The sequence below is a fragment of the Stegodyphus dumicola genome, chromosome 8 (assembly GCF_044657685.1).
Source record: "Stegodyphus dumicola isolate Sdum_Otavi_A_Nest chromosome 8, ASM4465768v1".
In the NCBI taxonomy this organism is placed as follows: domain Eukaryota; kingdom Metazoa; phylum Arthropoda; class Arachnida; order Araneae; family Eresidae; genus Stegodyphus; species Stegodyphus dumicola.
This window is the reverse complement of record NC_140775.1, coordinates 164383398-164402498: the sequence shown is the minus strand read 5'-3', so window position 1 is coordinate 164402498 and position 19101 is coordinate 164383398. Positions and strand designations below refer to the sequence as shown.

The following is a 19101-nucleotide window of genomic DNA, read 5'->3' as shown; positions in this document are numbered from 1 at the left end:
ATATTTAGCTTCAAATTAAAAGATGTCTAGCATCGAACACAGTTCTTTGAAACTTCTGGCGCCTTTACCACGATTAACCGGAACAAATTTTTCTTTCGTTGACATCTGTGAGTTCTCCCACCCACGCATGAACACTCACTCGCTACTGCAAACAACATCACTGCATTTAATTTCAACTCAACTCTTTTTGTTGATGCGATTATATGCACATCGCAACCGTTTCCATTCCTTTTTATCAATTCATATAGATGCAAGAATAAAATTCAAACGATGTAAGCATCTTAAGTACGCCTCGCGTATTAAGAAAAAAAGGGAAAATGAAAATTACTTGAGCCTAAGAAAAAGAATAAAGTTACATTTAGTATTTTTGTCTGCTAATATTTTTTTTTCTTTGTTACAATTGTAACTTATTTTTAAATGTTTGTAAGCGACAGAATTCCACGAGAAATTCTATTTAGATCCCTTTTTCTTAAAGTTTGGTAGAAAATACTTTAGCCCTTTGTTTTTTTTAGATATATTAATATAATTATTTTCTTACATTTATTCACTTTACTTTTTTTGTTACTTTAATTTGCTTAAGATGAAAAATATAATTTGTTTCTCAAATATTAATTAATTTGCGACCAAATCTGCGACATATGTAATTGGATTTTGCTTCTAAGTTGTTTGACATAAATTAGTTTGTTCCGTTTTTTAATCCATTTGATCATTAATTTATATTTTTAATGACTTTCTTTCTTTTGGTAATTAATTCTTCGATTTCAGCGTAATAATACTGAATAAATGAAGATATATTCAAAAGTTTCAATTTTATTTTTCAGCTTTTCTTCTTATTTTCGGTTACATTTTTTCCCTCGGCTTCATACTAGAACATAAACAAATAAATTACAGATGTTTTAAAATGCAAAATTTAAAAATAGTAACACATTAATGTTTTCTTCATATATTAACACTAACATAAATTGCAGAATTCAAGTCGTAGATATAATCATGAGTCAAATCATTTAAAATAAGTACTTGTATACTTTAACTGACTTGTATACTTTAACTTTAATCAAACTGACAGACAGAAACGGATCATGTTTTTAAATAAACACCACACATTTCATAATTATTTCTACTATAGATATTAAATGGTAGTACTATATAGTATTATACACATACATTACTAAAGAATATTGATTATATTATCTCCCAAGATTAATTTTAGTAGAATTATCTTAAAAGTGTGAATCCATACTTAGTAAGTTCAATTTCGAAAAATGTTAAAAATGTTTTAACGGGAACTTGAATTAAATCCTGAATAACAAAATTTTAATTGTAAAAAGAAATAAATTAAAAGCAAGTAATTAAATTAAATGCAAGTAATCATTGCCATTGATCGGAAATTAGTGGACTTTTCAAGGGGAACAAACCAACTCCCGTTCAATGAATAATAATTAAGAAATAAATACGAAGGTGTTTCGTCCTTTACTCGAGCAATAAGGCAATGCCAAACCGACAATTCAAGCTAGGCCAAACATTTCTGTGAATAGAAGGGATTAAGAACCAATGCAGAAAACTAAAGAACTCATTCCGATTAAGCATGTTAGCTAATTCAATTTTGAGTGAAAAGCAATTTCTGCAGTAAAATTGATATCTCTCGAGTAATTGTCCCCCGACACCCTCGTGTTTAGGCATTTTAGTTCAAAACTAAAGAAGCGATAATATAATCAATATTCTTTAGTAGATAAATTATTATTAACTTACTTTGCAGCAATTGCGCGAGCAGTAGAATCACTTGATTTCGTACTAAGTGAATTTAAGATCATACTACATTACCATATATATATTAGTTACACATATATAAATGCACAAATATATGGCCCCATCAGGGGCCGAATAATTAAGCCTGCTGAATACTGTAGTTCGACCCAGGTTCGGACCTAAGTTGAACAGGACAGCTGCCTGTTTAGCTTTTGAATTTTCCCCATATGTAACGCTAGTACGAGCCAGTTTTCCTTAGACAATCCTACACGAAGTCATCTTGTCCCTTAGGCAGATAGCCCTCGTCTGCTTTTCCATATCCAAATAACCTAATCTAACCTATATATACATTAATATATATATTACTGTATCATGAGCATTAATATATATTAGTTATTAAAATTATCTCACTGCTATTACTGCTATTTGAGTCTCATTGCTATTACTACATGCTACTTGGATGACATCTTGTAAGGATCTTAAGTTTTACTAACGTTTATTTTATTTTAAATCTTTACTATCACTTCTTATTTTCTACTTCCGGCCAGAATTATAAACGTGAAGGTTTTTATGCAAAGTTTGTCTGGCGAACGCCAAGTACTTAAGTTGTGGCTTTTTGCCAAGCGAGAGAGAGAGGAAGCAGTAAGTCAACGCAGGCCGCTTACCTTAGAAGTTACGCAGTTGCTGTTCGCCTTCCAGGCCAGAGGTTTTAATCCTCTTGATAAACAAGAGGTTTTAATCCTCTTGATTAAACGTATTGTAGTGTTCACAGTCTCTGTGCTACATACGCTTCCTGTTATTATAAGGCCAATCTTCCACGTGTATTATTCTAAAGTTAAATTAGAGTTTAGTTTTATTTTTATACTTTTTTACGTTAGACCCCGAGTGGAGGGTCAGTGTATTCCGAAGTACGGAAGTTATTGTATATAGAGAAAAATAAAGGGTTTTGTATACCCTTCGTCTGTATCCTGTCTACTTACCACAATTAGTGAACATAGCTTTAGTAAGCTCTCTGTTCCGAGTCAGGTCCTTGTATGTTCCCGAAGAAGGTTAGAAGGAACATTGAACCTGATAGTGGCGCCCAACGAAGAAGAATAACCATGGCCGAGTTTCAAGAAGAACCTGTGCTGCCTGCAGAAACGGCTCAGAATCCAGAAATGCCAGCTGCCGCCCTGGAAGGATTCGGTTACATCGTCCAGACCATGCGCGCTTCGATGAAACCAGAAGCAACGTTTAATGGAAACTCACCGGTAACCAGTTTTTTGGAAAAATTGGATGACCACTTCATGCTCTACCCCGTGCACGAGTTTCAAAAAGTTACCTTAGCTACCAGCGCTTTGAGGGGCCAAGCGCTTAACTGGTTCAAATGTATCGGCAGAAGTCTCTTGGGTCAAGCAGGAAGTCCCACCTATACTTACGAAAATTTCAAGACTGCCCTACTAAAAGCCTTCCCTGTTGTAAGGGATCGTGCGAAATTAGAAACGGAACTTTTTAGTATATATCAACAAAGAATCGAAAACCTCTCGAGCTGTATTTTAAGAAAAATTCACGTTTTCAAGCTCTTGTATGGAAACCGTCCGGATCCTGAAATAATTCAAGTGATTTTGCCGAGGTTACTGCCCCAAGTGCAAGACTTTATTGAATTAAGAAATCCGACTATTCTGGAAAGGTTATTTGAGCTAGCAATCCAGTTTGAAAGTAGAAGAACGGCGGACGTCGAAAGAAGACGCCAGTATCAACAGCGAAACCAATTTGGTACGCCAAGACTACAGCAAACTCAAGCACATGGCTACGGAGAAAAAGCGAATCAGTGGGCAAGGAAACCCGAGCATTCAAAAACAGCCGGCGAACGTCGACAGTTCAATAGCAACCCAGGAAAAAAGTCTCAAGGCCAGGGGAAAAAGAAGGAAAGCACGGAAAGGAAAAATAATTTAAACTAAAACGGATTTCTGCTGACGAGAGGGTGCGGAAATCTGAAGGCCACGAAAACCCCTCTTCCTACAAGTTAAATACAGTAATGGTGAAAAATTTGACTCTTCCGAAGATTGAAGTCTTGGTGAATAATATCCCGGCCACCGCACTCCTGGATACCGGCGCGCAGTGTTCCTGTGTGGCAGAAGTCTTTTTTAGAAAGTATTTTCGCAAATACCGCATATATAATGCGGATAATACGACAGTATTAGCGGCGCAAGGAGAACAATGTAAGTGCGTAGGTAAAGTACCTTTGTATATCCGTATCAAGGACGAACAAGTAAAGGTGATGTTTTTTATAGTAAAGAATTTGCAAGCACATTTGATCTTAGGAATAGACTTTCTTTCAGGCGCACAAGCTACACTGGATTTTAATGAAGCGTCCCTTAAGCTGACAATGAAACCAGTGCGTGTAGAAAAGGTTGAACCGCCAAGGTTAAAACTTGACCACCTGCCTAATGACGAGCAAGATAGAATCCGACAAGTGGTAAGTGAATTTGCTTCGTTATTTAGTGATATTCCAGGATTTACTCAGGTTACTAACCATAGTATTGACACCGGAGATGCATTGCCAGTTCGTCAAAAACCATACCGGTATGATAAGAATAAGGAAAAAATTATAGAATGGCATATTACCGATATGCTACGTAAAAAGATCATAACGCCCATCTCAAGTAGTTATGCTAGCCCGGTGGTTTTATGTAAGAAAAATAATGATTATCCTTTGGAGCATCCAAAAAGGTGGAGATTCGCTATTGATTACCGTAAATTAAATTCCATAACGAAATATCCGGTATATCCGTTACCGATCATAGAAGAAATTTTAAGGAACATAAAATCAACCAAATTTATGACGACTTTAGACTTAACGACTGGTTATTTTCAAATAGGGGTGAGGCCTGAGGACGTGCCTAAGACTGCTTTTATAAACAAGTCTGGCACTTATGCATTTTTGCGTATGCCGTTTGGCCTTTCAGGCGCCCCGGCAACATTTCAGCGATGCATGGACATTGTGTTAAGACCTGTTCTTGGAAAGTCCACATTTATCTATTTAGACGATATCATTATTACTAGTGATAATCTCGACCAACATATACAGGATTTAAGACAGGTGTTTTCTTTATTAAATGAGGCCGGTCTAAAAGTTAATGTCGAAAAGTGCAAATTTGCAGCCCCTGAATTAAAATATTTAGGTTACAAAATATCTCAAAAAGGGATCGAGACAGATGAATCAAAAATAATCGCTGTACAAAAGTATCCGACTCCAAACACGGCAAAGAAGCTCTCTTCTTTTCTAGGACTTTGTTCATATTATAGGTCCTTTATAAAAGATTTTGCGGCTATCGCTGAGCCATTGTTAAAATTAAAAAGGAAAAAGGCAAGATTCTCGTGGACGGCCGAAGCCAATAGTGCTTTCGAAAAATTAAAACAAGCATTAACGCAAGCCCCTGTGTTGAAATTTCCTGAAAAGGATGAAAATTTAGAAATTTCAGCGGATGCTTCGGATTATGCGGTAGGAGCGGTACTTTCGCAAAATCAGCAGCCCGTGGCATTTTTTAGCCGAACTTTAAATCAAACACAAAGAAACTATTCCGCGACCGAGAGAGAGGCACTTGCAGTTCTGTTAGCAGTGCAAAAGTTCCGAGTCTATTTTGGAAAGGCGCCGATAACAGTATACTCTGATCATGCGGCGGTAACTAGATTGTACTCAGGGAAAAACTTATCCCCAAGGTTAAACAGATGGGCACTCAAGCTGCAAGAATATAATCTAGTAATCAAGCATACCCCCGGAAAGGAAAATATCGTAGCAGATGCCCTATCACGAATTAAATTAGACGAACAAAGTAATACCGTAAAGGTTGCAATGCTTACAGCGTGTACAATAAATTCCCGAGAAACTGTAATAACAGAACTGGGTAAGGATCCTGAGTTTGGAAGTATTTATGAGTATTTGAAGGATCCTGAAAATTTTAGCCACCAAGATATTGTGGCGATAAGAAATAGGGCGGCCCATTACGAACTAATAGATGGTCTATTATTCTACACAAAAACTACGAATTCCAACAACGAATTTCGACCTGTTATCCCAGCTAGTCTTAGATTAAATATCCTGCATGAGCTCCATGACAGCCCTCTAGCTTCTCATGCTGGTATTCGAAAAACTATCCAACGCGTACGCGAGGCAGTCTACTTTCCTGAACTGCAAAAGTTAACAAGGGCGTATGTCCAGTCCTGCCCAACATGTCAAGCCGTTAATTATATTAATTTCCGCCCGGCCGGGTTTCTAAATAGTATTAAATCCGAATTTCCAAATGAAATAATTGGCATCGATTTATTGGGCCCTTTTCCAAAAAGTCAGTTAAATAAAAGTCGCATTCTCCTTGTTATGGTTGATCATTTTAGTAAATGGACCGAAATTGTTCCCTTAAAACGAGCCTCCGCGAAATTGGTTACCGATTCTATTTTAAATAAATAGATTTTAAAATACGGGGCGCCCCTAAAAGTTATATCGGATAATGGTCCTCAATTTGTAAGTAATATATTTGAAGACATGTTCCAAAAACTGGGCATACGTCATTTAAAAATGGTCCCGTATCGGCCGCAATCAAATATAGCGGAACGGGTCAACAGAAATATAGTGAAAATTATCCGTAGTTATGTTAAAAATTTTCATAAAAGCTGGGATAACTATGTCAATGAATTTGCTTTCGCCCTTAGGACCGCAAAACATGATACAACGGGCAAAACTCCTGCTGAGTTATTTCTAGGCAGAAAGATTATAACACCGTTAGATAAACTATTTTATGTGCAACAAAGAGCCCCAGAATTTAAAATGGGTGATATAGAAAAACTAATAAAAGAAGCAAAAAAGAATACGGAAGTAGCACAAAGAAAACAGAAATTATATTATGATTTGGAACGACGGGGAGTAACTTATAAAGTAAGGGATGAAGTTTTAAAAATTAAGCATTCACTTTCTTCAGCACCAGAAGATAAAACTGCCAAATTTTTTCCACGATTTGAAGGACCATATGTTATAGAAAAAATAACTCACGCTGTTGTAGTGTTAAAAGCCAGAAATGGTGAAACCTGTTCCGCAAACATTGATCAAATCAAGCCCTACTTCGATCGTAATAAAATGCAAATCTTTTCAGATCTTTTGCAGGATCCGGCACGGCAGACACCGCAGGTACAAGTTCCAGAGGTGAAAAAACGACAAGTACAAGGGCAAGCCAATGAGAGACAGAAGCAAGTGAAAAGAAAATTGCCCCGCAGAAAAATGGAAGGTAACAAGAAAAAGAAGCCGTTCCACCGTCCACAAAACAGAGTTCACGAACACCCCCAGAATGAAGAAGGGAGAAGGACGACGTATGTGAAGAGGACCAGGAGAAATGACGGCAACTATAACCCGGCTTTAAAACGGAAGATCTACTCATCCGACAGAACTCTCCGCAGCAAAAGTCGCCGAACTGCGGAAGGGCCATCAGCGGCGGAGGAAAAAGTACAAGAAAAATTTGAACGGCCAACAACGAGGTCCAAGCAGGATCACGACAGAAGTTTCCCGGTTCCGCCAAGACCAGCTGCCATCAAACGGCAAAGACCACAAGCAGAGGAGAAAAGGAAAGTATTCAAGGGTGGCCGTACTGGTGAGAAAAGGAAGCTTCCAGAGGAAAGCACTGAAGGGCGAGCCCGTACAAGAAGGAGGATAAACCAAGCTACTATCTGCGGTAGCTTTAAAGACTGGGCCCAGAAAAGGATGTTCGAATATTACAAAGATAAGTAAAATTTTATGTTACTTTGCAAACTTAAGTTAATCTTTCATTCTTACTGCAAGTGGCAGATTTCAAGAAGTTTTACCTCATGCGAGGTCTACCTTTATCGCCAAAAGGGCGAGAAATGAGTTGTGACCGATTTTCTTATTATGTTTTTCAATTACTCGTGCGTAAAACTAAAGTTGATGTATAATAGCGTTGTGTAAAGACTTAAATATTGTAAAAAGTTATTGTATAAATTTTATTTAAAACATTCTAGCAAGAAAGAAGTTTTAGTCTGAAAGACTTTTTGAAATGTAGTATTATTTCAATGTAGAAAGAATTGGCACTTGCTTTGAAAAGAATAGAAGTTAACAATGTACTACTCATGTATGTTTTCAAATGTGTAAAATTAACGGCATGTTGATATGTTCTTATATACATGTGAACTGTTATTTTAAATGTTAAGAAATACCGTGATATGGTAAAAGTGAAAGTAATGTTAAAAATTTGTTATTCGTGTGACTGTAAAGATTAAATCATGGCGAATATGTGGTAAAGGTTGAATGATGTAGTTAGGCTCTCTGACGCTACACTTTAGAGTTAGCCACTTTCAGAATAGTACCTCAGGGTTTAGAGTTGAAAGTAGGGTGTGTTAAGAGGTCTCGTTATGTTGAATTTTAACACGTTAGTGTTTTGATTGTAGGAGGAAGTGTGGCACACGTAGACAGAAACACATTCGTGTTTGGTGTTCTTTTACAACACATGTCAGAGAGCACGGAGAGAGATAATTAAAATAGTCATGAATGAAATAAGAATGTTAAGAGAAGTATATTCTATATGTTATTTGCAATGTCATTGTGTAACATTTCATTAAACTAGTTTTCCTTCCAGATCTCTGGAAGGAACCACAATTGAATAAAGCTCCTGTTTAGATGCAGTACAGATGAAAAAAAGATTGTTGTATATCCTGGGAGCTGCTATTGTAACAAATTTCTTTCTTTTAAATTTTCTAGTTTCTAGCGAAGTTGTGTTTGTAAAAGGTTGGCCTCGCGTTAGATTCTAGAGCTAAAAGTTTTCAACAAGGTCGTTTTAGACTTCAGTTTCAAACTAATTAACTCTGGCGGGAAGTATGTAAGGATCTTAAGTTTTACTAACGTTTATTTTATTTTAAATCTTTACTATCACTTCTTATTTTCTACTTCCGGCCAGAATTATAAGCGTGAAGGTTTTTATGCAAAGTTTGTCTGGCGAACGCCAAGTATTTAAGTGTGGCCTTTTTGCCAAGCGAAAGAAAGGAAGCAGTGAGTCAACGCAGGCCGCTTACCTTAGAAGTTACGCAGTTGCTGTTTGCCTTCCAGGCCAGAGGTTTTAATCCTCTTGATAAATTAAACGTATTGTAGTGTTCACAGTCTCTGTGCTACATACGCTTCCTGTTATTATAAGGCCAATCTTCCACGTGTATTATTCTAAAGTTAAATTAGAGTTTAGTTTTATTTTTATACTTTTTTACGTTAGACCCCGAGTGGAGGGTCAGTGTATTCCGAAGTACGGAAGTTATTGTATATAGAGAAAAATAAAGGGTTTTGTATACCCTTCGTCTGTATCCTGTCTACTTACCACAATTAGTGAACATAGCTTTAGTAAGCTCTCTGTTCCGAGTCAGGTCCTTGTATGTTCCCGAAGAAGGTTAGAAGGAACATTGAACCTGATAATCTGTCTGTACTGACAATTCTGTAGCTTGAGAAATCATTTATGACAACAATTTTGGTTTGTATTACTAAAAATTCAAAATGTCAAAGATTTTTTATTATTTTTATGTAACAGTCCGAAGAAGTAATTATTTATTGCTTATTTCACATGGCGGTCTTAAAGTTATAAAAGGTTTAAGCCGAGCTTCTTTGCCAAGCAACCAGAGCTTACTAAGTTACAAAAACTGGTTTAAAAAATTTGCTTAAAAGTTCTAACTTTTCCAATTTAAGCAAAGCTGATGTAAGAATCAATAATTACAGTTACGCAATCATTGGTCGATGATTTCGTTCAGTCAGCTAAGCATTTACGCATGCTCAATTTTCCCTTACCTGGTTGGATACGGCTTAAAACATTCTAAACAGGGGAGTATAGACTTAAATGACTTTTATGCCTTAAACGGCAAAGCTTTATGATGACAAAATCGTCATCTGAACGAAGCCTTATACATACTGGTGGCACAATAGCTACCAGATAAACTTGAGTTCATTCCACGCTACCTGATGTAATTCCGTTTCAACTTGAGCTGCAGCGTCTGCGTTATGCTGGATTTTAGGTTCTCAAATTCAATCGGAATAATTTGAAAGAAAATATTCTTAAACATAGTACGAAAGAAAAGTTTTGGCGATCTAAACTTTTCTTTCGTACTATGTTTAAGAATATTTTCTTAGAGATTGGTTTCTTAGAGATTCTTCGAGATCGAAACATATGGGTTTCTAAAATAAGTTTCTCATGCAACCTTCAGTTGGTTGTTCCAGGAAGGTCTAGAAACGCTACTTTACTGCGTTTGGGGTAGTGCTTCGTGACATTTTCTAGCACTGACATTCAGATATAGCCTACGGTATCAACAAGTATTAGTTTATGTATGATCAGTACAAAACATTAAAAGCCCTGAGCAGCACATACCAGAAACTATGGATAAGTATTCCCTTTGAGACGGCAAAAATAAAAAGTGAACACAATCAGTATTTGCCTAGAATTATTCCATTTTTGAAAAAACAATAACTTTCGTTCAAAGTCTTACATTTCTTCCTCGATTTCACTGGTTGTTCTCACTACTCTGAAACAAATGCTCTATATGAAAACAGACGAAAGAGAATTGCATAGAAGCCAAAAGAATTGAATACTGGTGAGCTGATAAAGTCACAATCGCATAGAACATTTTTCAGAAAATGGTTAACAAAGAGAAAAGGCAACTTTAAGACACTATGATATCAGAATCACGTGAGAAAAGAGCAGAATTATTTGCATATTTTGGCCCACCATTATTAGCTGAGTGGTAAAAGCGATAAACACTGATAACTCAGCCCGAGCAGTAGACATTTCACCAGACAGTTGGATGCATGGCGACTCAGCAGACAGGTTGACTGCGTAGCGATTTTAATGTTTATTTTTAGGATAAAGTGAATACAAGCTCTGTATCTTTTAAATGGTTTTACTTCAAGGAATTTATTCGATCAGTTGCTATGCCTTAAACAATGTACTCCAATTCTCTCGTGGAAAAAATTTCTTTGGGCATTTTGTCCCATAATGTCTCCCCCGAGGTCCACTTCGACGTTGGTGGAGAGGTGGAAACCTATGGAGGATTCCAACTCATGGCTTATGAACCATGACCCTCTTACCCATGACTGATCTCTCGTGAATTTGTACACCGTGAGAAGACTCTTCCCAATGATCTTCCAGCAAAACGGTGCCGTACTCTTGCTAAAGTCGGGCGCTGCTCTAAAAGACATATGTATTCATAACGGTGCCAAGACGTAAGAGAGCATGCACAAATGGAAGATCAGTTTGTCACTTGGAGAGTGATCGTGGAAACCCATATGCCAATCCGGCATTTTTCGCACAGGTGAGCGCACCCTCATGCAGTTCCGATTTTCGTTTCAGTTACTGACTAATTGATTAAGCAAGGAATTAAATAAATATTCGGCACCTTTATGAAGAACGGGGACTCTGCATAAGGGGGAATGCACGTTTATGAAAAATTGTTATAAAGTTATCTGAGTAATTATAAGTCTGTCTGCACCTTTACAAGAAATGGTGGACTGGCATAAAGGTGCCCGAGCCTTTATGAAACACACCAGATTGGCATACCAGTGGCGAAGGTTTCGTCAATCAGAACTGTAAGGTTTATCCTAAGTTTTTAACAGTTATTTTTAGTTAAATCTACTTTCCCTATCCCTTCTAATTTCAGCTTACAATTTCTTGATAGAGTGTGCTTTTAGAATCTCGGTTAATGGAAATGAGGAAGAGTGGTACTTAAGTCAATGTGCCACTGACTTCGTTAGAGAGCCAGAGATTCTGACTAGCGCGCGTTTGCCATTTGGCTACATTCTCTCTAAGCTATTACTAAGCTCGACCGTATTTCAGGCCCTTGATAGGTTCGCCGTTCCGTTAACATTTAGGGGCCAACTCTTTTAGAATTTTGATAGCTTCGGCTATATCTTTTTAGTTAAGCATTAGTTAAGTTTCATTTCTTAGTATTCTTGAGTTCAAGCCCAAGTAGAGGCTTTTCTGTAAGTCCTGAGAAAGGGCCATTTGTAAAACCTTATTTTGAGCAATAAAGGGTAATTAATCTTTCTTGAATTTACGTTTCAGTTTTCTGAGCTATAAGAAAAAAAAGTTGAAACCTTATAGAACAATAGTTTGGAATGTGCTTCAAGGAAGAGGAGTTGGGTATTTCAATAAAATATAATAAAATGTTTCACCGAAATAACAAACTGCTATATAGTACATAAGAAGTAAAATGAATGAACAAGGTTATAATTTTTTTAAGGCACACACACATATATATACTCGTATATATATATATATATGTAATATTTTGGCAGTCGGCCACATGAGTGAAGCTTTGAAATCCAAGGACGACACAGAAGTTAATTGTTTTGATTCCACATCTTTATTCAATTCCCAGGATTATTATCATTATTTGCTAAATATAGTTAATTTCAGTGCGTCATAATATTCTAAGAAAGAAAGAGCAGCGGCACAGATCTTAGCAGAGGGAGAAAGCGATCTGTCCAACGCAAAATGGCACGAGTTCTCTATTTATAGAAGCGGTTACGTAATAGGCTGTAATGTTCTGGAAAGTACTGGTCTAGGGGAAAGATCCTGAAATTGCGGAAAGTTAATTAGAGGTTGCTTGTTCGTATAGAGCAAAGCCGTCTTATTTTTTATATTATATATATATATATATATATGTGATGTACCAGCTTTTGTCCGAAATAATTAGTTTGGTGAAGAATCATAAATATAGTCGACGCTTAAATTATCAGACTATAAGTTTAAAAAACAGGATCCATTTATTATTGGTCAGGAGAAATAGCAGTTACAAAATCAGATATCCGGAGTAAATAAAAAAGAACTACTAATAACATTTTGTATGAAGTTTACTGCATCGTGACATTTAAGAAAAAGCACCAATATTCTTTTGAGAGTCCTTTTATAGCCTCTGGAAACGCGGAGCTTCCAAGAAATGACGTCAGCCTCGTCAACCAATCCAGTTCGCTTTAAATATTTTCAGAACATTCTATAACTGTACGTGTAAAAAAGGCGGGAAAAACAACTTGACTACGGGGCTATGTATTTAATTTCACGTACTTTCAAATAAGAGAACTTCGCCATTAAAAATGAAAAGAACATACAGTTAGAATTTTAAGTGTAATTTTGACTATGGAATTTAATTATTACAAATATATAATCTGGAATGAATACAAACTGTTAATTTGATAAAAAATGTTTTATATTAAATTTTCAATATTGTATCAAATATTCAATTTTCCATTCTTTCTACCTAATACTTTATATGTTCTATGCGATTTTCGTTCGGTTATCAATATACATGTCGGTTTTATATGTATGTACGTAAAATATTTTCCCTTTCAGTTAATGGAATATTTCGATTCCCTTCTTCCATTTAATTGTTTTCTTTTTCTAGTGTTTCCCAAATTTTTAGCATCGCAACGTACGAACTCTCTAGACAAAAAAAAAAAAAAAAAAAAAAAAAAAAAATATTTTTAGAAATTGTCTAGAAAAGATGCTCAGTGTCAAAGAAAAAGGGGGAATTTAGAAGAAAATAAGGTTGTGTTATCTTATTATTGCTATTAAAATCTTCTCCTCTTCCCATGTTATGTATTATATATTTCTAGCTTCGAAAAATGGTTTGGGACCAAATATTACTTCCTTTCATCTGCGTTCTTTTGTTAAAAGAGACGGCTCTGTATTTTGGAAATACAGATTTCTAACACTGAGCAAACCAGAATAGTGGTACCCAGTGTTTTATAAGTGCCAGTGTGGAGTCAGTAAGTGTATTACAGGTATATTGATAGCAATTTCTCAGTTCATTTAAGCACTTATTGGTTTAATATGTTCTGTAGGTTTTAATATGTTACAGTCATTGCTGCACAGAATAAAGTTTCAAGTTAATAATACATTTTTCAGTTTATTATATCCTTGTATGAAGTAAAGAAAGTATTGTTATCACGAAAATCGTTAAATTGCATTTGACAGCCGTCAAAATCCGCTGTCAAATGCAATTTAACGATGCTTTTGCGTGACATCTTTACTTAGGGACAGAATAAAGGACTCTTTTCTCCCAAACGAATTATAAAACTGATTGAAAATAGATTCAGAGGAGAATTTTTTTGTGACGTGTGTACGTACGTACATATGTACGTATCTCGCATAACTCAAAAAAGAGTAATATGAGAACGTTGAAATTTTGTATATAGGACTACTGTAACATGTATACTTGTGCACTTCACTTTTTGGTTGCAATTGGTGGCAACAAAAAGTATATAAATATGTATATGTATATACCCACTCTGTTACTCGACTCTGTGAGCTCAGTTTTTTTTTATATATATGTTGGTAAATCGGGCAATTTTTTGCTTTAAAAATGAGTGAATTATGCTGTTCTTATCTTCCGGTTAAGGTTTCTATGCCTTTAGTTAATCTGTATGCAATATGTTTAGAATTATCAACAGTTTAAGTGTTGTTAAGTGCTTCTAAGCCTAATTTTTTATAATAGCAGCCATATTTGTTTAAATCTGAAACTTAGTAGAATAGGGACCTAAATCAGTTTCTACACCTTCAGTGTTTTTTTGTCGAATTAGACCAAAAGTAAACTTTCAGTTTTCTGCACTGAAAAATCTGCCTATAACTGTACGTGTAAAAAATATTTTCCCCTGGCAGAATTGCTTGCTTTTTGCGTAGAAACTCTAATTTTAGTAGCCAAAATTGTTTCTTTTTTAATTGTTTCAACTGTATTTGGTATTTTATAATTTTCCATATTTTTCAATTTTTAAAAAATTACATTGCCTCAAATTAAAGACATTTTGAGGTTTTATGTATTTTTACCTTGCCACAAAGTGAGAACTGAATTAATTGAATGAGAAATATATGTAATGAAATCCTAGGAAATAAGTTTAAATGAAATGCAGCGAAAAATGCATATAATTTAATATTCCATACAATGAAGTCATGTGGTGTACACATCAGATTTTTTTTCATTCGGTTTTAAGAAATATATAGGCTGGCAACGTAATTGCTAATTAAATGAAGTTACTTCCTATTTGACGATACAATGCACATTTTATTATAATCCTCAACCGATTATTTTTAAAATATTGATTTTAATGCAACTATTTCGGTTTAAAGCAATTTTAATACATTTTCCAAACTTTTTAAGTACTCCATTTGCTAGTATTATAACAAGAATAGATGAGGAGTTTGACATTTGCTGGTTTTATTTGAGTGCTGAGTTGATTATTTCAGTACCACTTGAGAAAAAAAGAATTAATTCCGAAATAATCACGCCTCGGTGATTGCATCAAAACTAAGCAAATAAAGCGGAAACCAGATTTTAATTAGAAAATAATAATAAAATTACAAGGAAACACATATCCTTCCTAGCGATACTTAACACAATTAATTAGCGACACTCATTTCTCTCTCTCTCTCTTCCCAAAGCTCTTTTCTTCTCTAAACTATTGTAAGATTTTTCAGTACTTTAATATCTTTAATCCAAGTTACATGGTCGGAAAGCAAGATTCTCAACGCATCGAGGGCGCACCAGAGCGTTCATTTAAGCTTGTCTGCTTTCACTGACGAGCGGATCATATCCTTTTTTTTTTCAATGGTTGTCTTTTACTTCAACAACGTACGAAATAATCAATTACAGCTGTTGTATAGACATAAAAAGTGGAGAAACAACTCAGCTATTGGGGTGGAAGATCATAAAATGCTATTTTTACTTAGTGCTGTACGTGACAGAATAAAATGCAGTGAAGGAAGAAATGAAGGCCTTAGCACCATATTAAAAATATTTGATGAAAATTAGGAAGTGTTAAAAAAATTTAAGAAGAAATTGCATTTAGCCGTAATGGCTCTAACAGAAATGTTTTTGGTATCAGAAATATTTTTATTGTTCATTATGTTCAGTTTTTGTTATCTGTACTTGATAAGCGATAAGCGACGGAGGACGTGGGCACTGTTCCTTTGCCATTAGGTTAATCAGTACAGCACCACGTCCACCCTTATCTAATTGCTGTGGCAACACGAGAGCCTCGCACAAGACTCCCAGATCCAGCGCCTAGAGGATCAGGTGGGCAGTCGAACAGACGAATATGCCCCCCCGGGAATTCACCCTCATCCAATTGCCCTGGCCCAGCATTTATTGAAACAATATCAATCAATATATGGGCTTTGTCAACATACAAGGGCTTTGTCAACATGGTATGACAGGCTGTTGTTATTGTTACATAGGAATTACATGACGATGACCTGCTAGACATTCTTGTTTTTTACCTGAATAAAAATGCATAGATATAAACATTGCAATATATACAATTGCATATTGTACATTATGCCATACTTTGCGCTATACTGTACCTTATATTACGTCACACATTATGTATGATACCTTACTTTTGTACATTTCACTAAATTACAATGTGCGTTTATCTGTATTTAATAATAAAAATAAAGTTAAATGTAAAAATATTTATACGAAATGATCAGCCGCGGTAAGATAGCTTCCCCGCATGGTGAGTTGCTCTTCATTCAGTAGTTCTAACAGTATTGTTGAAAACTTGGAAAATCTAAGATGATGGATATTAGATGCTATTTGCTAGGCATTTGCATTAAATAAATGAAGCTAGGTTCGCAGATAGGAAAAGGTTTTGAAAACATCAGTAATACTTGACGTTCCAAAGACGAAAACAAAGCATTTCTGGGAGTACCCAGGAATATGTGAAATTTTAAGACAATCGCTGAAATTACTGGTCACTAACCACCATGCAAATCAGAGACACTTTCAAATGAAAAGAACCTGCACAGTTTAAGTTATGTTCGCGAATTTAATCTTCCAGCAGTTATTTTATATGTGCAGTCACTATAGAATGATGCTTACAGGCTAAGCAAAAGTTATTAGTGAATTCTAAGACTTTGTATGACTTTCAAAATGTATAGATACGATATTATTCTCCTAAAAACGTATCTTTACAGATAATACTGGTCTGTAAAACACTGAATTATTTCAGACCATAATATATATATTTAAACATTTTTCGGACTAAGAGACCCATTTACAGTGCTTGTACATTTGTTTATTTTGTTAGTAGTGCTATAACTTACTAGTGTAAGCCTCGTGGTGTGCTTTGTGGAACATGAGGAGTTAAAATTAAAATTAACAAAAACAAAAAACAAACCAAAAAAAAAAAAAAAAAACTGACACCTTTCAGATTTTATATTATGCCTGAAGAGGCGTTTTTTTAACGTTTTGTGTATTACATTTATTTGTTAAATATCGCGTTCTTCTCACTTAGACCATAAAGTTCAATTTAACAGCAGTATCACAAAATATTTAAAAAGAAGAATATCTTTAAAATTTCCGATACACAGTCTCGCGTGCTGGAGATAAAAATGTTATCTCCTCCCCGTACAGTGTTACCATCGCTCGCTTTCAAATCGTTGAGTTTGTTAATCAGACACTTGTTTATGTTTTATAAAATATAAAATAAATAATTCAACAAATTCCATATTCGAGTGGGGGGACTATATTATTCAAAATTTGATGTGTCTAGGTACCACTGAATTTTCACAGAGCAAGAAAGATGCATACATTCATGCAGATTCATTATTTAATTTCATTTAATATAATGCAGGGCTCTAATATTTGGTGGCAACAATTTGAAAAGTGAAACGCCGTTTTATAGTGCACGACGTAACATGCCGAAACGAAACTAAATAGCTCTTGCGGGCAAATTGCCCCTTTTGGCTAGAACAAACTAGCATGACTAATAAAGTAAGCTTGAAACCTTACTGATAAAGTACAAATACCTTATTAATAAAGTAAACTTGAAACCTACTCATCTAACTCTAAATATCTTACGAAGAAACGTTTCAAAAGTGATATCGATGAAAACAATAAACGAATAAAACTGCACAGACGACTCTAGACTCTGTTTTCGCTAAATGGCAAGAAAAATAGGCCAGAAGGAGCTAATGAGATAATGGCCGTCAAATTAAATCAATAATTCCAATTACTGCAGCTTCCTGTTCTGAAGAGAGATTCTGTGGTATTCATCGATCGATTAGATTCAATTAAGCGTAATTTCTACGCATGATAGTATAATTAGAGAACCAACTTTAGGGCAAAGATGTTTAGCCTTTTCAGTGTATGAAACTTCAGCCAGACAAAGCTCAAGGCCTATCTTAATGCTATGCTCTTTTATCCGCTACGCTGCAAATACTGTAGATATGCTTACAAAGTTTTAAAAAAAGGAATAAATTTTGAGTTCATTCTGTTCGGCTGTTTGAAACTAATGAAAATATTTCGTCTTTCTAAACAGAAATTAATTTTTTTTCCTTCTTTGCATTTATTGTTGATGTCATTTTCCTCATGTGTAAAAAAGATGTGATTTGCCTCAAGTGTAGCGCAGATATGAGCAAGATTCCCTTAGAAAGTTTTCCCTAAAGGCGTCCCTTTCCTCAGATAATCCTCTTCTGCTTTGCCATAATCAAATAAACCTGAAAGAAAGTATTACACATGTATGTATAAAAGTAGTATATTTTTTTATTTAAAAAAATTATCATATTTTTTACATATTTTAAGAAAATTTTGAGTTTTACTGATTTTGAATTTCATTTCTTTAAAATTTGATTCTAAATTTCTTACGTTCTGGCTACATATGTAAGAATATGGTGAACAAAAATCAACTATCTTTGGTTAATTTCCTAACGAGAAGGCACAAAGAAAATTCACTACATTTGGTTGCTATTAATTGTGTATATATTACCTCTTCATTATTTAATTAATTTCTCAGAATTTTGAGCGTAACTAACAGCATTTATTAATTAGATTTAAACGCAACCTAAAATTGCTATATATATATAAGCCCAAAGGGGCGGTAGTTCAGAACGGCTATTAGTCTCAAAAAAGGCATTTTTGTTGCGTTTCAATATAAATGGCGAATCACTTTTTAAATTGCTGCCATCAAATATTATCAGTCTGTATTATATTTAAAGAAACTGAATAATGAAGAATTTGAAAAATTAAACAAATCTGAAATAAAATAATGAAGAAACATAAATGTATGTATGTTTCTCCTATTATGAAAAAATTGACGATACTTGAAGCCATAAAATTTTAAATAACTAATCCCTCCACTCGATCATGGGCACTTGGACGCCCGAATTTTGTCTATTTACATACAGATGTTACATTTATTTAACAGTTAACAGCATTTTGCACAAGAAAAATATATTAAGTATTTATTCATTATTTTATCTGCTTTTTTAACTAATTAAAGATTAAGAAATAATAAAATCCATATTTGCTAAATCCTTTAATTTTTCCTGTGTCAAACAAAAGTTGTCATTCTTT

General features: G+C 34.9%; 2 long non-coding RNA genes across 7 annotated transcripts in view; one reads left to right on the top strand and one right to left on the bottom strand.

Moving 5' to 3' along the window:
• LOC118204223 (uncharacterized) overlaps positions 1-19101 on the bottom strand; it is a 382418-nt gene that overhangs the window by 102117 nt on the left and 261200 nt on the right. Inside the window, exon 5 of one of the 2 annotated variants that reach the window (XR_015042788.1) lies at positions 793-865. The exons of the other annotated variant lie outside the window; for it this stretch is intronic. This is a non-coding gene — a long non-coding RNA (uncharacterized LOC118204223). Of the gene's footprint in view, positions 1-792; positions 866-19101 lie in introns of those variants that run through there. 2 annotated transcript variants of the gene reach the window in all.
• Positions 1-19101, top strand: part of LOC118191378 (uncharacterized) — a 338644-nt gene that overhangs the window by 147998 nt on the left and 171545 nt on the right. The gene's annotated exons all lie outside the window — the stretch shown is intronic.